This window comes from Eleutherodactylus coqui, unplaced genomic scaffold (genome assembly GCF_035609145.1).
Source record: "Eleutherodactylus coqui strain aEleCoq1 unplaced genomic scaffold, aEleCoq1.hap1 HAP1_SCAFFOLD_27, whole genome shotgun sequence".
Taxonomy (NCBI): domain Eukaryota; kingdom Metazoa; phylum Chordata; class Amphibia; order Anura; family Eleutherodactylidae; genus Eleutherodactylus; species Eleutherodactylus coqui.
Window position 1 is genome coordinate 1,089,183 of NW_027102368.1, and position 20,075 is coordinate 1,109,257.

Genomic DNA, 20,075 nt, shown 5'->3' on the forward strand with positions numbered 1-20,075 from the left:
CGGTCCCGCGCTACTCGGTCCCAGTCGCCACTATTTTTCCCGGTGTGCCGTCCCAGCCCTACACCAGCACGTCTCCCGCAACATCAATCGTGCCCTCAACAACGTGGTTACTGGGAAGGTACACTTAACCACGGACACGTGGACAAGTACTGGCGGGCAGGACCACTATATCTCCCTGACGGCCCATTGGGTGAATTTGGTGGAGGCTGGGACCGAGTCAGAGCCTGGGACCGCCCACGTCCTACCCACACCCAGAATAGCGGGTCCTACCTCGGTGCTGGTATCTGCGGCGGTCTATTCCACCCCCTCTAAACCCTCCCCCTCCCCATACGCAACCTGTACCTCTCAATTAAGAAGTGTGAGCAGCACGTCGCCAGCAGTCGGTGTGGCATGACAGCACAGCGGTGGGCCGTGCTGAAACTACTAAGCCTAGGTGACAGCAGGCACACGGCCCCGAGCTGTTGCAGGGTCTGACAGAGCAGACCGACTTCTGGCTTTCGCCGCTCAGCCTCCAAGCGGGCATGGTCGTGTATGACAACAGCCGTAACTTGATGGCGGCTCTGCAGCTCAGCAGACTCACACACGTGCCATGCCTGGCCAACGTCTTCAATCTGCTGGTTCAGCGGTTTCTTAAAAACTACCCTCATTTGCCTGACCTGCTCGGCAAGGTGCGCCGCGTTGTTACTAATGCTGGGCTATGCCAATACTGCTGCTACGGAAATGTTACAGTGGTTTGTCTATACTGTTACTAATACTACTCAAATGTTACTGGGGTCTGTCTATACTGCTGCAAATGAAATGTTACTGGGGTCTGTCTATGCTGTTACTACTCAAATGTTACTGGGTTCTGGCTTTACTGCTGCAAATGAAATGTTACAGGGGTCTGTCTATACTGTTACTACCGAAATGTTACTGGGCTCTGCCTACGCTGCTGCTACTAAAATGTTACAGGGGTCTGTCTATACTGTTACTAGTGAAATGTTACTTGGTCTGTCTATACTGCTGCCAATGAAATGTTACTGGGGTCTGTCTATACTGCTGCAAATGAAATGTTACTGGGGTCTGCCTATACTGCTGCCAATGAAATGTTACTGGGGTCTGTCTATACTGCTGCAAATTAAATGTTACTGGGGTCTGTCTATATTGCTGCAAATGAAATGTTACTGGGGACTATGCACATGGGCAGGAGAAACGGATGTCACCAATATTCACTTAATGGGGTACCACTAGGGAAAAGTGATATGGAAAAGGATCTGGGGGTATTAGTGGATAATACACTAAACTGGAGTAACCAATGCCAGTCAGCTTCTGCGAAGGCAAATAAAGTCTTGGGGTGCATTAAAAGAGGTATAGGGGCGAAGGACGAGAACATTATCCTTCCATTATATAAGGCACTTGTCAGGCCTCACATGGAATACTGCATACAATTCTGGTCACCGGGGCTCAGGAAAGATGTCACAGTGCTTGAAGGGGTTCAAAGAAGGGCAACTAAACTAATACATGGAACGACGGGACTGGAATACCCAAAGCGGCTGTCCAAATTAGGACTATTTACTCTAGAAAAAAAGAAGGTTAAGAGGCGATCAAATAACCATGTATAAGTACATGAGGGGACAATACAAAGATCTCTCCCAGGATCTGTTTACACCCAGGACCATGACGGTAACAAGAGGACATCCGCTACGATTAGAGGAAAGTAGGTTTCATCACCAACATAGAAGGGGATTCTTTACTGTAAGAGCAGTTAGACTGTGGAACTCTCTGCCGGAGGAAGTGGTGATGGCAAAATCCATAGAGGAGTTTAAAAGGGGACTAGATGTCTTTCTGGAGAGGAAGGATATTACAGGATATAAAGCTTAGGTTAAGTGTCAATCTGGGTATATAGGAAGGTAGGAACTATTAGGGGTTGATCCAGGGATTAGTCTGATTGCCATTAGGGAGTAGGGAAGGAATTTTTCCCCCAAAAGGGCTAATTCGCTTCTGGCCTTGGGGTTTTTTGCCTTCCTCTGGATCAACTCAGTAGGATAGACAGGCTGGACTAGATGGACATTGTCTTCATTCAGCCTTACACACACTATGTATGTTACTATGTCTGCCTATGCTGTTACTACTCAAATGTTACGGGCTCTGCCTATACTGCTGCTATGGGAATGTTACTGGGGTCTGTCTATACTCTTACCACTGAAATGTTACTAATTCTGGGCTCTGCCTATACTGCTGCTACGGCAATGTTACAGGCTTGTGAAAACTGAGGCTTTCCTAAGACATGATCAGTGGCGAGGCCGAGCTAGTAGGTCCACAGTCGCAGCAATTTTTATACCAACGCGGTTACTGGGAAGGTGCATATAACCACGGACACGTGTGCAGGACACGTACTGCCTCAAAAACATTCCCCTCCTCATCCTCCAACAATGAAAACATTCTTGGCAAATGCTTTCACAGTGGTCCATCTGGCAGCAGTCCAAGAATTTCACCTAAAACGACACAATCAGAAAGCCCCCCCCCCCCCCCCCCCCCCGCCACGGCCCACTTCATCCTGGCCACATTCCGAAAACCAACTAAATACAACCGTGCTACTAGGTCGACACTCCACAACTGCATCCTGGCCACATTCCGAAAACCAACTAAACAAAACAGCGGTAGTAGTCTGTTATCCCTAGCTGAAGCTTTCAGCCGACTGGTAGAACGTAGAACAATGGTGGCTTCCAACTTGTTGGCACTGCTAAGTCCAAAGATAAGCGTACAGCTGAGATCGGAATATAGGTGACTATAGAACACAGCATCCCTGCAGGGCAAGGGACAGAGTAGCAGCAGGCACCGATCCTTGGTGGAAGCAGGCCAGCTGAGAACCACATACTCCCTGAATGATTTTGGATTGATCGATGATGAGGCCTTTACTTGTGATCATCTTTGGTAATTCCTAAGAAAGATGCATGGTAGTAGCCGGAAACGTGGATTGCTTTTTGCTAACACTTTGAAATGGACAACAGAAAACATATGAATGAAGCCTTTCCATATTTCAGCTTGAGATGGGGAGGAGTGCAGACTTTCAGTACCTTGAATATCCTTTATATTGCAATCAAATGCCCCTCTCTTGTATCAGAAAATACAAACTTTTCCACATAGGTGTTGTCAATCTGTCTATACTGTTACTACTGAAATGTAACGGATACTGGGCTCTGCCTATACTGCAGCTACTGAAATGTTACTGGGGTATGTCTATACTATTACTACAGAAGTGTTACAGTCTCCCTTGACTTCTGCAACATAACTGTTAGTGGGGTCAGCTTATACCTTTGCTACAGGAGTATTACAGGGGTCTGTGCATACTATCGGTGCACTAAGTGTTCCCATTGTGGTGTTCAACGTACGTGGCCACCCAAAAAATTACCCAGACTGACTAGGGCATGCAGTGTGGGCCGAAGCCTACCTGCATTTTATCTCACGTTACCTTAGCTATTCAGGGCACTGCAATGTTATGAATAATTCACAGAAAAAGTCGAAAATCCAACACCCCTTAGTCTTCCAAGCAGACACGGTCGCCATAGGCAGTATCGCCACAAGGCAGGCACAATCGCCATCGGCAAAATCGCAGTAGGACAGGCGCAATCGCCATAAGCACTACAAATATGCCGGCAGCCAGACAATGCTGTGGAGGACAAACTTGTCCATGGCAGGCTAATATGCTGTCACTCACTCAACCCACCCCGTCGGTGGGTTCCAGGGAGCCACCCACACTGTGGTTTCACACAGACTTCCCATAGCGGAGTTCTACGTACCAGTGACAATGTAAATTACACATACTGACTGGAGCATGCAGTGTGGGCCGAAGCCAACCTGTGTTTTATCTCACGTTAGGTCAGCTATCCGGGGCGCTGCATTGGGACAAACTAGAGGAGCGATTCAGCGCTAATGAGACGAACACAGCTACGCTAGCATTGGAGTTCGCAGTAGGCCCGCGATTGCTGAGGGTTATTGCAGAGGACTATGTCCTAGGTGCAGTGAAAGTCTGCTTCCTGCCTACGATGGCTGAGGCTTTGGGCCGAGGCCTATGTCGTTGGCGCGGTCCAAGTCTGCCATGTTTGGCCACTGTGATTTATTTATTGTTTATGTCTTGGGTTGCCTAGGACCCACCTATGCTGTTGGTGCAAACTTAGTTCCCATCGTAGTGTTTGACCTGTCTGGCACAAAGACACTGACTGATTTGGGTAGGGGGCAGAGTGCAGATGGCTTTCCCCTTGCGGTGTCGTTTGAGCTATGCGACACCTAGACAGAATGAATACTGTGTGGCACATGGATTCCCCATAGCTATGTAACTCATGCCCACGTTTGAAGCTCCTGACGGAGGTAGCACAGGATTGGAATGAAGATTGAACGTCAATTTCTCATCGATTCTCTACAGCATTGTGGGCTATCACCCCGCCCCTTTTAAAGAGGGTCGCTGCCTGGCCCCGCCAACCCTCTGCAGTGTGTGCCTCTGGTTCCTCGTCATGGCAGACACACTTATAAATAAACATGAGGGTGGTGTGGCTATGAGGCCAGCGTGTGGCATGAGGGCAGCTGAAGGCTGCGCAGGGACACTTTTGTGTGCGCTGCGGACGCATAGTCGTAAGGGGGGGTTGGGCAGCATGTAACCCAGGAGAAGAGGCAGCGGTGTGTCTTGCAGGCGGTGCTTGTGCTTGGTTGGAGGTAGTGTGGTGCTTAGCTAAGGTGTGCCATGCTGATGAGGGTTTGTCCGAAGTAAAAATTGTAAAGGGGGGGGGGGGGTCCACTCTTACCGCTATTGTGGCTTAATAGTGGGACCTGGGAACCTGAGATACAGCCCTGCATGTTTCCACTCGCCTGCCCTATCCTTTTCTGTGTCGTTTCCATCACTTTCTTGGGCTTTCTAGATTTTCACATAGAAAACCTTAGCGGAGCATGGGTTATATACAAAAATGCTCGAGTCGCCCATTGACTTCAATGGGGTTGGTTACTCAAAACAAACTCTCGAGCATCGCGGGAATTTCGACTCGAGCAACGAGCACCCGGGCATGTTGGTGCTCACTCATCTCTAGTCTTGACATAACATGAAGTGATTTCATGCTATTTTTATCGGACCACACCGGTACCGATCTGATGACCTCGTTGCCAGGTGCCAAATTGGTAGATATGGAAGCCCGTGATGAGCAATTATCTATCAATAGCATGAAATCACTCCATGTTATGTCAAGACACTTCTCCAGTGAGAATCCCAATGAAATTCGACTTTCTTATGAACATTGCCAACTCTTATACAGGAAGAAGAGGGCGTATCCAAATGTTGCTTGGTACAAAGATTAGTGTTACGTAGCTTACTGTTACAAAGGTGAAAATACTTATTGATCATAAGACTTATTGACATCTACCAAATATTCTCAAAGCTCTTAAGGCCAGTCTCAGACACAGAATTACCTAAGTCAGGATATTGCTGTTGCATTAGAGAACATTTCTGCAATAGTTGTGTGTCTTCTCTGTTAACATAGCTCAGCCTTATTTAATTTGTCTGTTGACTTCTTATCTTAAAGTCCTAGTCACGGCACTACAAAGCATAGGTTTCAGTCTTCTATTTAAGGGTCAATAGTCCAATAGAAGGTAAGAAACATAAACTTATTGCATTCTGAAACTTAACACTTTATATTCCATGACACTATTGATAGATAATTGCTAGCAAATAGAGATGAGCGAACGTACTCGTCCGAGCTTGATACTCGTTCGAGTATTAGCGTGTTCGAGATGCTCGTTACTCGTTACTCGTAACGAGTAACACGCGATGTTCAGGTTACTTTCACTTTCCTCTCTGAGACGTTAGCGCGCTTTTCTGGCCAATTGAAAGACAGGGAAGGCATTACAACTTCCCTCTGCGACGTTCAAGCCCTATACCACCCCCCTGCAGTGAGTGGCTGGGGAGATCAGGTGTCACCCGAGTATAAAAATCGGCCCCTCCCGCGGCTCGCCTCAGATGCGTTCTGACAGAGATCAGGGAAAGTGCTGCTGGTGCCGGAGCTGCTATAGGGAGAGTGTTAGGAGTTAGTGTAGGCTTCAAGAACCCCAACGGTCCTTCTTAGGGCCACATCTAACCGTGTGCAGTAGTGTGGAGGCTGCTTTTAGCAGTGTTGCACTTTTTTTTTTTTTTGGTATATCGGCCGTGCAGAGCATTGCGCCCTGCAGTAATACTCCAGGGATAGAATTGTGTAGGCAGGGCCAGAAGACATATCTTATTGATTGAATATACTCAGTGGTCCTTTGGAAAAAAATCTTGAAAAAAAAATCTATTTGGCCTGCCTGTCACTGTGCTCAGTGTTCTGGGTCTGTGTCTGCTGGGGGTAGTAGTTCTCCAAATAAATACGCAGTCAGCTAAGTGTTACAGCAGGCTTGCGCCATATTATTTCCTGGGGTTCCGTAAACGAAGTCAGCCTCCAACCACAGGCCAATAAGCGGCACATTTAATTACAGCGTTCTGTTTCTGCACTACTGCTAATACACCATGCTGAGGGGTAGGGGTAGGCCTATAGGACGTGGACGCGGGCGAGGACGCGGAGGCCCAAGTCAGGGTGTGGGCACAGGCTGAGCCACTGCAGTGGCCAGGGGTAGAGGCAGGGCCAGACCGAATAATCCACCAACTGGTTCCCAAAGCGCCCCCTCGCGCCATGCCACCCTGCAGAGGTCAAGGTGCTCTACGGTGTGGCAGTTTTTCACAGAGACGCCTGACGACCGACGGACAGTGGTGTGCAACCTTTGTCGCGCCAAGATCAGCTGGGGAGGCACCACCACCAGCATGCGCAGGCATATGATGGCCAAGCACCCCACAAGGTGGGGCGATGCCCGTTCACTGCCTCCGGTTTGCACCACTGCCTCTCCCCCTGTGCCCCAACCTGCCACTGAGATCCAACCCCCCTCTGAGGACACAGGCAGTACCGTCTCCTGGCCTGCACCCACACCCTCACCTCCGCTGTCCTCGGCCCCATCCAGCAATGTCTCTCAGCGTAGCGTCCAGCCGTCGCTAGCGCCGCAGTTTGAGCGCAAGCGCAAGTACGACGCCACGCACTCGCACGCTCAAGCGTTAAACGTGCACATTGCAAAATTGATCAGCCTAGAGATGCTGCCGTATAGGCTTGTGGAAACGGAGGCTTTCAAAAGCATGATGGCGGCGGCGGCCCCGCGCTACTCGGTTCCCAGTCGCCACTACTTTTCCCGATGTGCCGTCCCAGCCCTGCACGACCACGTCTCCCGCAACATTGTACGCGCCCTCACCAACGCGGTTACTGCCCAGGTCCACTTAACAACAGACACGTGGACAAGCACAGGCGGGCAGGGCCACTATATCTCCCTGACGGCACATTGGGTGAATTTAGTGGGGGCTGGGACAGAGTCAGAGCCTGGGACCGCTCACGTCCTACCCACCCCCCAAATTGCGTGCCCCAGCTCGGTGGTGGTATCTGCGGGGGTGTATGCTTCCTCCACTAAACCACCCTCCTCCTCCTCCTACGCAACCTCTGTCTCGCAATCAAGATGAGTCAGCAGCAGCACGTTGCCAGCAGTCGGTGTCACGCGGCGTGGCAGCACAGTGGTGGGCAAGCGTCAGCAGGCCGTGCTGAAACTACTCAGCTTAGGAGAGAAGATGCACACGGCCCACGAACTGCTGCAGGGTCTGACACAGCAGACCGACCGCTGGCTTGCGCCGCTGAGCCTCCAACCGGGCATGGTCGTGTGTGACAACGGCCGTAACCTGGTGGCGGCTCTGCAGCTCGGCAGCCTCACGCACGTGCCATGCCTGGCCCATGTCTTTAATTTGGTGGTTCAGCGCTTTCTGAAAAGCTACCCCCACTTGTCATACCTGCTCGGAAAGGTGCGCCAGCTCTGCGCACATTTCCGCAAATCCCACACGCACGCTGCCACCCTGCGGACCCTGCAACATCGGTTTAATCTGCCAGTGCACCGACTGCTGTGTGACGTGCCCACACAGTGGAACTCTACGCTCCACATGTTGGCCAGACTCTATGAGCAGCGTAGAGCTATAGTGGAATACCAACTCCAACATGGGCGGCGCAGTGGGAGTCAGCCTCCTCAATTATTTAGAGAAGAGTGGGCCTGGTTGGCAGCCATCTGCCAGGTCCTTGGAAACTTTGAGGAGTCTACCCAGATGGTGAGCGGGGATGCTGCAATCATTAGCGTCACCATTCCTCTGCTATGCCTCTTGAGAAGTTCCCTGCAAAGCATAAAGGCAGACGCTTTGGAATCAGAAACGGAGGCGGGGGAAGACAGTATGTCGCTGGATAGTCAGAGCAACCTCATGTCTATATCTCAGCGCGTTGAGGAGGGGGGGGGGGGCATGAGGAGGAGGGGGAAGAGACAGCTTGGCCCACTGCTGAGGGTACAGATGCAGCTTGCCTGTCATCCTTTCAGCGTGTATGGCCAGAGGAGGAGGAGGAGGAGGATCCTGAAAGTGATCTTCCGAGTGAGGACAGCCATGTGTTGCGTACAGGTACCCTGGCACACATGGCTGACTTCATGTTAGGATGCCTTTCTCGTGACCCTCGCGTTACACGCATTCTGGCCACTACGGATTACTGGGTGTACACACTGCTCGATCCACGGTATAAGGAGAGCCTTTGCACTCTCATTCCCGAAGAGGAAAGGGGTTCGAGAATGATGCTATACCACAGATCGCTGGTGGACAAGCTGATGGTAAACTTCCCATCCGACAGCGCTAGTGGCCGAAGGCGCATTGCCGCGGCCCAGGTAGCAGGGGAGGCGCAGAGATCAGGCAGCATGTACAGCGAATGCAGGGGAACACTCTCTAAGGCCTTTGACAGCTTTATGGCTCCCCAGCAAGACTGTGTCACCGGTCCCCAGTCAAGGCTGAGTTGGCGGGAGTACTGTAAAAGGATGGTGAGGGAGTACGTAGCCGATCGCACGACCGTCCTCTGTGACGCCTCTGCCCCCTACAACTACTGGGTGTTGAAGCTGGACACGTGGCCTGAACTCGCGCTGTATGCCCTGGAGGTGCTTGCTTGTCCTGCAGCTAGCGTCTTGTCAGAGAGTGTGTTTAGTGTGGCTAGGGGAATCATCACGGATAAGTGTACCCACCTGTCAATCGACAGTGCCGACAGGCTTACACTCATCAAGATCAACAAAGCCTGGATTTCCCCAGACTTCTCTTCTCCACCAGCGGACAGCAGCGATAGATAAACCATACGTAGGCTGCACCCGCGGATGGAAGCATCGTTCTGTATCTCCATCCAAAACGGTGACCTTTTTGCTTCATCAATCTGTGTATAATATTCCTCCTCCTCCTCCTGCTCCTCTTCCTGAAACCTCACGTAATCACGCCGAACGGGCAATTTTTCTTAGGCCCACAAGGCTCAGTCATATAATTTGTCTAAACAATTTTTATACGTTTCAATGCTCATTAAAGCGTTGAAACTTTCACCTGAACCAATTTTTTATTGTAACTGGGCTGCCTCCAGGCCTAGTTACAAATTAAGCCACATTAACCAAAGCCATTAATGGGTTTCACCTGCCCTCTTGCTTGGGCATGGGCAATTTTTCAGAGGTACATTAGTACTGTTGATACACCAATTTTTGTGGGCCCTCGCCTACAGTGTAATCCAATTAATTTTTAGCCCACCTGCATTACAGCTGACATTACCTCAGCTGTGCTGGGCACTGCAATGGGATATATTTATGAACCGCCAGTGGGTTCCAGGGAGCCACCCATGATGTTGGTCCACACGGAGTTGTAACTGCATGTGTCCACTTCTAAAGAACCCCAGTCTGACTGGGGCATGCAGTGTGGGCCGAAGCCCACCTGCATTAAGTACAACATTACTACCTCAGCTGTGTTGGGCAATGCAATGGGATATTTTTATGTACCGCCGGTGGCTTCCTGGCACCCACCCATGTTGTGGGTCCACAGGGAGTTGTAAATGCATCTGTTTCCACTTCTAAAGAACCCCAGTCTGACTGGGGCATGCAGTGTGGGCCGAAGCCCACCTGCATTAAACATGACATTACTACCTCAGCTGTGCTGGGCACTGCAATGGGGTATATTTATGTACCGCCAGTGGGTTCCAGGGAGCCACCCATGCTGTCGGTCCACACGGAGTTGTAACTGCATGTGTCCACTTCTAAAGAACCCCAGTCTGACTGGGGCATGCAGTGTGGGCCGAAGCCCACCTGCATTAAACATGACAATACTACCTCAGCTGTGATGGGCAATGCAATGGGATATTTGTATGTACCGCCGGTGGGTTCCAGGGAGCCACCCATGCTGTGGGTGCACACGGAATTCCCATTGCGGAGTTGTACCTGCCTGTGACTATATATAAAAAACCTTGACAGAATGAATAGTGTGTGGCACATAGGTTCCCCATTGCTATGCCCACGTGTGCAGCTCCAGATGGAGGTGGCACAGGATTGGATTTCTCATTGCTTCTGTACAGCATCGTGGGCTATCGCCCTGCCACTTTTAAAGAGGGTCGCTGCCTAGCCGTTCCAACCCTCTGCAGTGTGTGCCTGCTTTTTCTGTGGCAGACACACTTATAAATAGACATGAAGGTGGCGTGGCATGAGGGCAGCTGAAGGCTGGGCAGGGACAGTTTGGTGTGCGCTGTGGACACTGCGTCGTGCAGGGGGGGGGGGGGGGCAGCATGTAACCCAGGAGAAGTGGCAGCAGAGTGTCATGCAGGCAGTGATTGTGCTTTGTTGGAGGTAGTGTGGTGCTTAGCTAAGGTATGCATTGCTAATGAGGGCTTTTCAGATGTAAAAGTTGTTGGGGGGGGGGGGCACTCTTGCTGCTATTGTGGCTTAATAGTGGGACCTGGGAACTTGAGATGCAGCCCAGCATGTAGCCCCTCGCCTGCCCTATCCGTTTCTGTGTCGTTCCCATCACTTTCTTGAATTGCCCCGATTTTCACAAATGAAAACCTTAGCGAGCATCAGCGATATACAAAAATGCTCGGGTCGCCCATTGACTTCAATGGGGTTCGTTACTCGAAACGAACCCTCGAGCATCGCAGAAAATTCATCTCGAGTAACGAGCACCCGAGCATTTTGGTGCTCGCTCATCTCTACTAGCAAATCTTCTCATCACGGGCTTGCATATCTACCAATTTGGCACCTGGCAACGAGGTCATCAGCTCGGTACCAGTGTGGTCTGATAACACAGAGGATGGGTGCTGCTCTGGTGAAGTCCTGAAGGCGAGCATGTGAGGTTCGTATTAGAGGGGTGTTTAGTCTGAGTGTGTTAACGGATGGGAGTGAGAGGGCTGTGTGGTGTACGGAAAGGAGGGAGGTGATGCATGGTGGTGCGGCACCATGCACAGCTTTGTGGGTGCGGTTGAGGAGTTTAAATTTAGTTCTGCAGCGGATGGGCAGCCAATGCAGCGACTGACATAGTGCAGAGGTGCCTGAAAAATGGCTGGATAGAAAAATGAGCCTAGCTGCCATGGTTAGTATGGATTGGAGCGAGTCTGGTGCGGGGGAAGCTGATGAGAAGCAAGTTGCAGCAGTCGAGTCAGGAGTGGTTGAGTGCAACCACCAGTGTTTTTAGGGTGTCCGTGGTGAGGAACGGACATAATTTGGCAATATGTCTGAGGTGTAGGTTGAATATTTGGGCAAGAGATTGGATGTGCCGGTGTCTATCAGACCAAAACCAAACCACTCAGGGTATTTAAAGCAAACTCGGATGCTAGTACTTCTGTGAAAGTCTCATGAAATCAGTTACAGTTCCTTTCATCGCTCCAAAGACAGCATGAAACATGAAGAAATTTTAATGGGCAAAGCAGGAAAATTCATTCTGTGTATGTGTCAGATAGCTGAACACCGCGCTGGGAAACCTTTGTGTACCAAGAGTATAGACAAACCCCTGAAGCATTTATGTACCAAGAGTACAAGCGAACACCTGAAAAATCGGTGTACCAAGAGTACAGGTGTACCCCTGGAAAAAATTGGTTTACCCAGAGTGCAGGTGAAACCCAGAAACTGTTTTTTTTTTCTTTTCTTTAAGATAGAGCTCGTAGTTGCTTAATTTGTAACAGAGCCTGGATGCAGCCCTCCACAAAATTTAGTTTTAACAGAGCCTTCTGGCCCTCTGAAAACTTGGCTGTTCAGCGTGATGAGGAGGAAGGAGGAGGGGGAGGAAGATCAGAGAGGCATAGCCCAAGCTACTTTTCCCCTTTTTGGGGTGATAGAGGGTGCATGGTTCTCTAGTTCAGTGCAAGTTTGTGCCACTTGTCCAGCTTTGACACCAAATAGTTGTGTAGAGCTGCTACTTGGCCCACTGAAGTATGTCCTCTACCACTAGCGTTGTCAGATGGGAAGTTTAGCATCAGCTTTTCCACCAGGTCCTTGTGGTATTGCATAACTCTGGTACTCCTTTCCTCCTCGGGAATGAGAGTGGAAAGCTTCTCATTATACCGTGGGTCGAGAAGGGTGAACGGACAGTGATCCTGGTTGGCAATAATGCATCTTATGTGAGGGTCACGGGAAAGGCAGCTTAACATGGAGTCAGCCATGTATGCCAGAGTCCCAGTACGCAACACATCGCTGTCCTCACTAAGAGTATGACTTTCATGATCCTCGTCCTCCTCCTTCGCTTCAGCCCATACACGCTGAGCAGATGTGAGGAAAGTAGCATGGGTACCCTATGAAGTGTGGGCGGCAGTGTCATCCCTCCCCTCCTCCTCCAATATGCATTGAGAAACAGGCATGAGGGTGGTCTGGCTATCAAGCAACATACTGCAATCCCCCATCTCCTGTCATAACCGCCAAGCGTCGGCCATTATGCTTAGCAGCAAACTTCTCAGCAGGCAATGCAGCGGGATGGTTATACTGATAATGGCCACATCACCGTTCACCATTTGTGTAGACTCCTCAAAGTTTTCTAGAACCTGACAGATGTCTGCCATCCAGGCCCACTCCTCTGTGAAGAACTGCGAAGGCTGACTACCACTCCGCCGGCCACGTTGCAGCTGGTATTCTACAATGGTTCTATGCTGCTCGTACAGCCTGGCCAACATGTGCAACATAGAATTCCAGCGTGTGGGCATGTCGCACAGCAGTCGGTGCTCTGGCAGCTGGAACTGATGTTGCAGTGTATTGACGGTGGCAGCATCTGTGGTGGACTTCCTTAAATGGGCGCACACGCGACACACCTTGCTGAGCAGGTCAGACAAATGGGGGTAGTTTTTCAGAAAGCGCTGAACCACCAGATTGAGCATGAGGGCCAGGCATGGCTCGTGTGTTAGTCTGCCAAGCTACAGAGCCGCCACCAGGTTACGCCCATTATCACACACGACCATGCCAGGTTGGAGGTTCCGCGCGAAAGCCACGGATCTGTCTGCTCTGTCAAACCCTGCAACAGCTCTTGGGTGGTGTGCCTCTTCTATTCCATGCCGGAGAAACCTTCACGGACATAGGACCCGGAATCCTCAGTTTGGGTAGCATGTGAGCAGACCCAAGGTCAGACTCGGTCTCTGCCTCCACGAAGTTCACCCAATGTGCAGTCAGGGGGATGTAGTGTCCCTGCCCGCCAGCACTTGTCCACGTGTAGGTGGTTAAGTTGACCTTTCCAGTAACCACGTTTGTGAGGGCACGGTTTATGTTGAGTGAGGCGTGCTGGTGCAGGGCAGGCACGCACACCGGGAAAAATAGTGGCCACTGGGTACCGAGGTAACGTCGCCACCATCATGTTGCAGAAAACCTCAGTTTCTACTAGCCCGCATAGCAGCATCTCCAGGCTAAGTAGCTGTGCGATATGCACGTTTAAAGATCTTGCATGTGGGTGGGTGGCCACGTATTTCCGCTTTCATTCCAACGATTGGGTTAGCGACAGCTGAACGCTGCGCTGGTGCGCTGGGACACATTGGTGGAGGACCGTGAAGGTGAGGGTGTGGGTGCAGGCCGGGAAATGCTCGTGTCTGTGTCCTGGGAGGGGGGTTGCATCTCAGTACCAGGATGTGACACTGGGGAAGAGGCAGTGGTGTGACCCGCAGGCGGTGAATGGCTTGCGTTCCACCTTGTGGGGGTGCTTAGCCATCATATGCCTGTGCATGCTGGTGGTGGTCAGGATGGTAGCGGTGGCTCCCCGGCTGATCTTGGTGCAACGCAGGTTCGCACCACTGTTCGCTGGTTGTCTGCTCTCTCAATAAAAAACCTCCAGACTTTCGAACACCTATACCTCTGCATGGAGGCTTGCCACGAGAGTGTGCTGTGGGGAACAGTTGGTGGATTATTTGCTATGGCCCTGGTTCTCCCCCTGACCACCACACTGCCTCTCCCAACCTTTTCTGCTGCTTGTTCTCCCCCCCCCCCCCCAAGCCCTGTCTTCAGTAGGGTTTGCAAGCCAGGTGGGGTCAGTCACCTCATCGTCCATCAGCTCTTCCTCTTACTCCTCAGTCTGCTCCTCCCTCAGACTTATTGCCCTAACAACCACCTCGCTGACAGACAACTGTCTCATCCTCATCATCCACAAATAGCTCTTGAGACAGTAATTCAAAGTCCCCACCCTCATCACCCTGAGTCAGTGAAAGTTCCACATTTACGGCATCGGTCACGACGAACTCCTCACATTGCTGTGGAGCCAGTTTTTTTTTTTTTTTAGACTCAGGGCAGGGACGCAGGAAGAGTTCTTGGGTGTATGCCTGTTCAACGCAAACTCCCATTTTCCTGGAGTGACCAGGCTGGGAGGAAGGAAGAGCAGCCTGAGGATACAGAGGTGCAGTCTCCTATGGGTGGCTTGAGTGGACTGTCTGGAAGACTGGGTGTTGGGTAAAGTACTGGAGGTGTTATCCGCTATCCATGTCAGCACCTGATCGCAGTGCTGTGCTTTTAATAATGGTCTACCATGCGGACCTGCAAAATATGACATGGAGCTGGGGAGTTGAGATAAGCGGCGCTCTACCAATCCCTCAGCAGCAGGCACTGTTTCACCCTGCCCAGGACCTCGGCCTGTGCCCACACCCTCATTCTAACACCCGCGTCCACGTCCTCATCCTCGACCCTTACCCCTAGTCCTCGTCGTGTAGGGTAAAGGACAGAGCAGGGCCAGAAAAAAATTATTCAATGTATACCTCTGATACCTAAGGCTAATTCACCACACACAGAGACTGGTAGAGTTTAGAGACTCTGAGCAAGGCAAGAAAAAAAATTAACCAGTGTAAAGTGCTGAGACCTAGGCCTCATTAACGGCACACAGAGACTGATGGATATGAGAGGCTTTGTGCAGTGCCAGAAAAAATTTAAGAAGTGTAAAGCACTGAAAACTATTCCTAATACACCGCACACAGAGACTTGTAGATTTGAGACGCTTTGAGCAGGGCCAGGAAAAAAAATTAACTAGTGTATAGCGCTGAGAAGCAGGGCTAATTCACCGCCCACAGAGACTTGTAGATTTGAGAGGCTTTGAGCAAGGCCAGACAAAAATTGAACCAGTGTAAAACGCTGATACCTAGTAGTAATTAACCGTACACAGAGACTTGGAGATTTGAGAGACTCTGTTCAGGGCCAGAGAATCAGTTACGGTTCATTTCATCACTCCAAAGACTGGATGAACCACAAATAAATTCCACAGGCCAAGCTTGACACAGTTGCCATCACCCAGGACCTTAGCCTCTCCACCCACCCTCAACAAACGTGGGCATAAAGTGGACTCAAATGCTAGTACTTCTGTGAAAGTCTCATTAAATCAGTTACAGTTCCTTTCATCGCTCCAAAGACAACATGAAACATGAAGAAATTTTAATGAGCAAAGCAGGACAATTCAATCTGTGTATGTGTCAGATAGCTGAGCACCGTGCTGGGAAACCGGTGTGTAACAAGAGTTTAGACGAACCACTGGAAAACTGGTGGACCAAGAGTAGAGGCGAACACCTGGAAACATTTGTTTAGCAAGAGTATAGGCGAAGCCCGAAAAAAGAAAATAGTTTGCGAAAGTAAAGGCGAAGGCCTGAAAAAATAGTGTGCCAAGAGTACAGGTGTACCCCTGAAATATGTGTTTACCCAGAGTGCAAGTGAAATCCAGGAACACTTTTTTTTTTTTTTTTTTTTTTAAGATAGAGCTTGGTGTTGCTTAATTTGATAACAGAGCCTGGAGGCAGCCCTCAGGGGAAAAAAAAAAAAAAAAGATAGTTTTTACAGAGCCTTTTGACCCGCAGAAGAATTGGCTGCTCAGCGTGATGTCATGCTGGTATAGGAGAAGGTGGAAGAGGAGGAAGATCAGAGAAGGATAGACCAAGCTACTTCCCTCTTTTTTGGGGGGTGATATAGGATGCATGGTTCTTTAGTTCCAGCTTAAATAATCTTTATGCTCCGCTGCTCTCCATTGGTGGAGAAGAGAAGTCAGGGGAAATCCAGCCTTTGTTCATCCTAATGAGTGTAAGTCTGTTGGCGCTCTCAGTCGACAGGCGGGTACGCTTATCCGTGATTATCCCTCCAACAGCACTAAACACCCTCTCTGATAATATGCTAGCGGCAGGGCAGGCCAGCACCTCCAAGGCGTACAGCGCCAGCTTGTGCCACGTGTCTATTGAACCAGTGTAAAGCGCTGACAACTAGGCCTAATTCACTGCCCACAGAGACGAGTAGATATGAGAGGCTCAATGCAGTGCTAGAAAAAAATTAAAGCAGTGTAAAGCACTGAAATCTATTCCTAATACACCGCCCACAGAGACTTGTAAATTTGAGAGGCCTTGAGCTGGGCCAGAAAAAAAATAACCGACTGTATAGTGCTGATAACTAGGGCTAATTCAAAGCACACAGAGACTGGTAGATACAGTATGCTCCAATACAGCAACAACACTTAGAGCCCCACCCCCTCCCCCACACACACCCAACTAAATATAAACCCCTAGTACTACACAGCATAAAACCTCTAACAGTGGGCAGAATACAGCTGTGATGCTTGAAAACAAATGGTGCACTACTGGTCCCAGCCAGCCAAAATGCTAAAGCACACAATACGAGTAGTCCAAGAAAGGACTGTTGGGTTCATGTAGTCAGGAACCCTGCTTAACTGCTACGTAATCCCTACACTAATACTTTCCGTATCTCAGCAGCTCTATCCCTAAACTCTGCCAGCATGCATCTGAGGCGAGTCACGGGCGGCAACAGTTTAAAGGGGTTGTCCCGAGGCAGAAAGCCAAAATTTCATATTAGCCCATTCCCCCTGTCACCCCCCGACATTAAGCAGCCCTTGTGAGCGGTTATAAACCGCATTGTACTCACACGTCCGCAGAAAAAATGACTTTTAAAACTTCTCCCTCTAAGATGGCGCCTGCTGGGTCCCTGGGTGCGTTCCACGGTGCACCGCTCGCTCTTCCTGGATGCCTCATGCGCACTCCCGAGACGCCGGTCACGTGAGCAGGTGACTGACGTCATCGGTGGAGGCGTGTTCTTCTAAATGAATGGAACGCCGATCCAGCCGCCTGATTGGCTGGTCGGCAGAAAGCGTCACAGCGGGGAGGTGCTGTCTACCGGAGAAAACAGCAAACAGCTGTTTCTCCCATCTCCTGACTACACAGAAGCTCCGGTAAGTACATCTCCCCCCTCCCCCCCCCGCCCACAGCGCCCACAGCGCCCACAGCACCCACAGCACCCACAGCGCCCACAGCACCCACAGCACCCACAGCTCCCACAGACAACTCACTTACCCAGGCGGCTGTATTGCGTTTGTCCCGGCTCCCGGCTGCTGATCGTCCCGGCTGGCTGCTGGTCGGTTGTCCCGGCTAGCTGCTCCTGGATGGTCCCGGCTGGCTGTTGCTGATTCGGGGTGAATCACCCCTGTTTAAAGGGACGCCGGGAGCTGAATAGCCGCCCCTGCGCGCTCCCGTACAGCGATAGCTCGTCTGCGCATGCGCAGACGAGCTGTATCGCACGGGCACGCTGGAGAAGCTCGTACACAGAGGGAAGAGAGAAGACTGCGCAAGCGCGGCTAAAATGGCATGCTGTGGCAGAAATTAGTCGGCACCATGGCGACGGGGACACAGAGACAGCGCGAGAACGGAGGTAAGTAATTGAATAACTTCTGTATGGCTCATATTTAATGCACAATGTATATTACAAAGTGCATTAATATGGCCATACGGAAGTGCTTAACCCCACTTGCTGTCGCGGGACAACCCCTTTAAGTACTCAGCATTCGCCTGATCCGGCCAGCCACTCACTGCTGTAGACGTGCACGGGGTTGGAACGTCTCAGCAGGAAGTGGTAATGCCTCCCCTGCGTGTTTAGTGGCTAAAATAAAACAATAAAAAAATGGCACTAAACATGCAGGAGGGGACATTAAAGTTTTTCCAGGAAAGGAAGGGAAGGGAAATCTCATCAATCGTGGGCATAGAGCAGACTCTGATGCTAGTACAGCAGTGAACGTCTCATTTAATTTATTGCGGTTGTTTTCACCTTTCCAAAGACTGGATTAACCAGGGCCAAGTTCCACGGGCCCAACCTGGCACAGTTGCATTTCCATCATGACATAGGCCTCTGCACAAACCCTCAGCAATGGCGGGCATAGAGCGGACTTCAATGCTAGTGCAGCTGTGAACGTCTTATTTGTGCAGTATCGCTCCTCTTGTTTGGCCCAAACCAGTGCCGCGGATAACAGTGGTAACGCAAGAGAAAATACATGTTGGCCTCAGCCCACAATTCATGCCCTAGTCAGTCAGTGTTTTGGGGCCAGATAGGTAAAACACTGTGATGGGAAGACTTTGTGCACCAATAGTATAGACAGATCCCTGTAACATTCCAATAGCAAAGGTATAGGCAGACCCCTGTAACATTTTTGTAGCAGCAGTATAGGCAGACCCTTGAAACATTTTTGTAGTAGAAGTATAGGCAGACCACAGTACCATTTCTGTAGTAACAGTATAGGCAGACCCCAGTAACATTTCTGTAGCATAAGTATAGGCGAAGGCCAGAAAAATTAGTGTAACAAGAGTACACGTGTACCTCTGAAAAATGTATCAACCAAGAGGGCAGGTGGAACCCAGAAATATATTTTTTTAAAGATACAGCTCGCTATTGCTTAATTTGCAACAGAGCCTGGAGGCAGCCCAGTGAAGGGGGGGGGGGGGGGTCTGGTAAAGTATCAATACTTTTGAAACTTTGAACAATTGTAAAAAAAAAATGTAAGCAGAGCCTTTTGGGCCGCAGAAAAATTGGCAGTTCAGCGTGATGACATGTTGTTTCAGGGGGAGGAGTAGGAGGAGGAGGACTAATATCCAAGAGTGATTGACAAAGCTAATTCCCCCCCCCCCCCTTTTTTTTTCTGGTGATAGGGAATGCTTTTTTATCCGGTTGCAGCAAAAATAATCTTTAGGTACTGCTGCTTTCCGCCGGTGGAGAAGAGACGTCTGGGGAAATCCAGGCTTTGTTCATCTTTATGAGTGTAAGCAAGTCGGCACTGGCAGTTGACAGGCGGGTACGCTTATCCGTGATGATTCCCCCAGCTGCACTAAACACCCTCTCTGACAAGATGCTAGTGGCAGGGCAAGCCAGCACCTCCAGGGCGTACAGCGCAAGTTCGTGTCACGTGTCCAGCTTTGACACCCGATAGTTGTATGGAGCAGAGGCATCCCGTAGAACGGTGGTACGATCGGCTACATACTCCCTCACCATCTTTTTACAGTGCTCCCTCCGACTTAGCCTTGACTGGGGAGTGGTGACACAGTCTTGCTGGGGAGCCATAAAGCTGGCAAAGGCCTTGGAGAGTGTCCCCCTGCCCCGGTGCTGTACATGCTGCCTGATCTCTGCGCATCCCCTGCTACTTGGCCCTCGAAACTGTGCCTTCTGCCGCTAGCGCTGTCATATGGGAAGTTTACCATCAGTTTGTCCACCAGGGCCCTGTGGTATAGCATCACTCTCGAACCCCTTTCCTCTTCGGGAATGAGAGTGGAAAGGTTCTCCTTATACCGTAGGTCGAGCAGTGTGTACACCCAGTAATCCGTAGTGGCCAAAATGTGTCTAACACGAGGGTCACGAGAAAGGCATCCTAACATGAAGTCAGCCATGCGTGCCAGGGTACCTGTATGTAACACATCGCTGTCCTCACTAGGAAGATC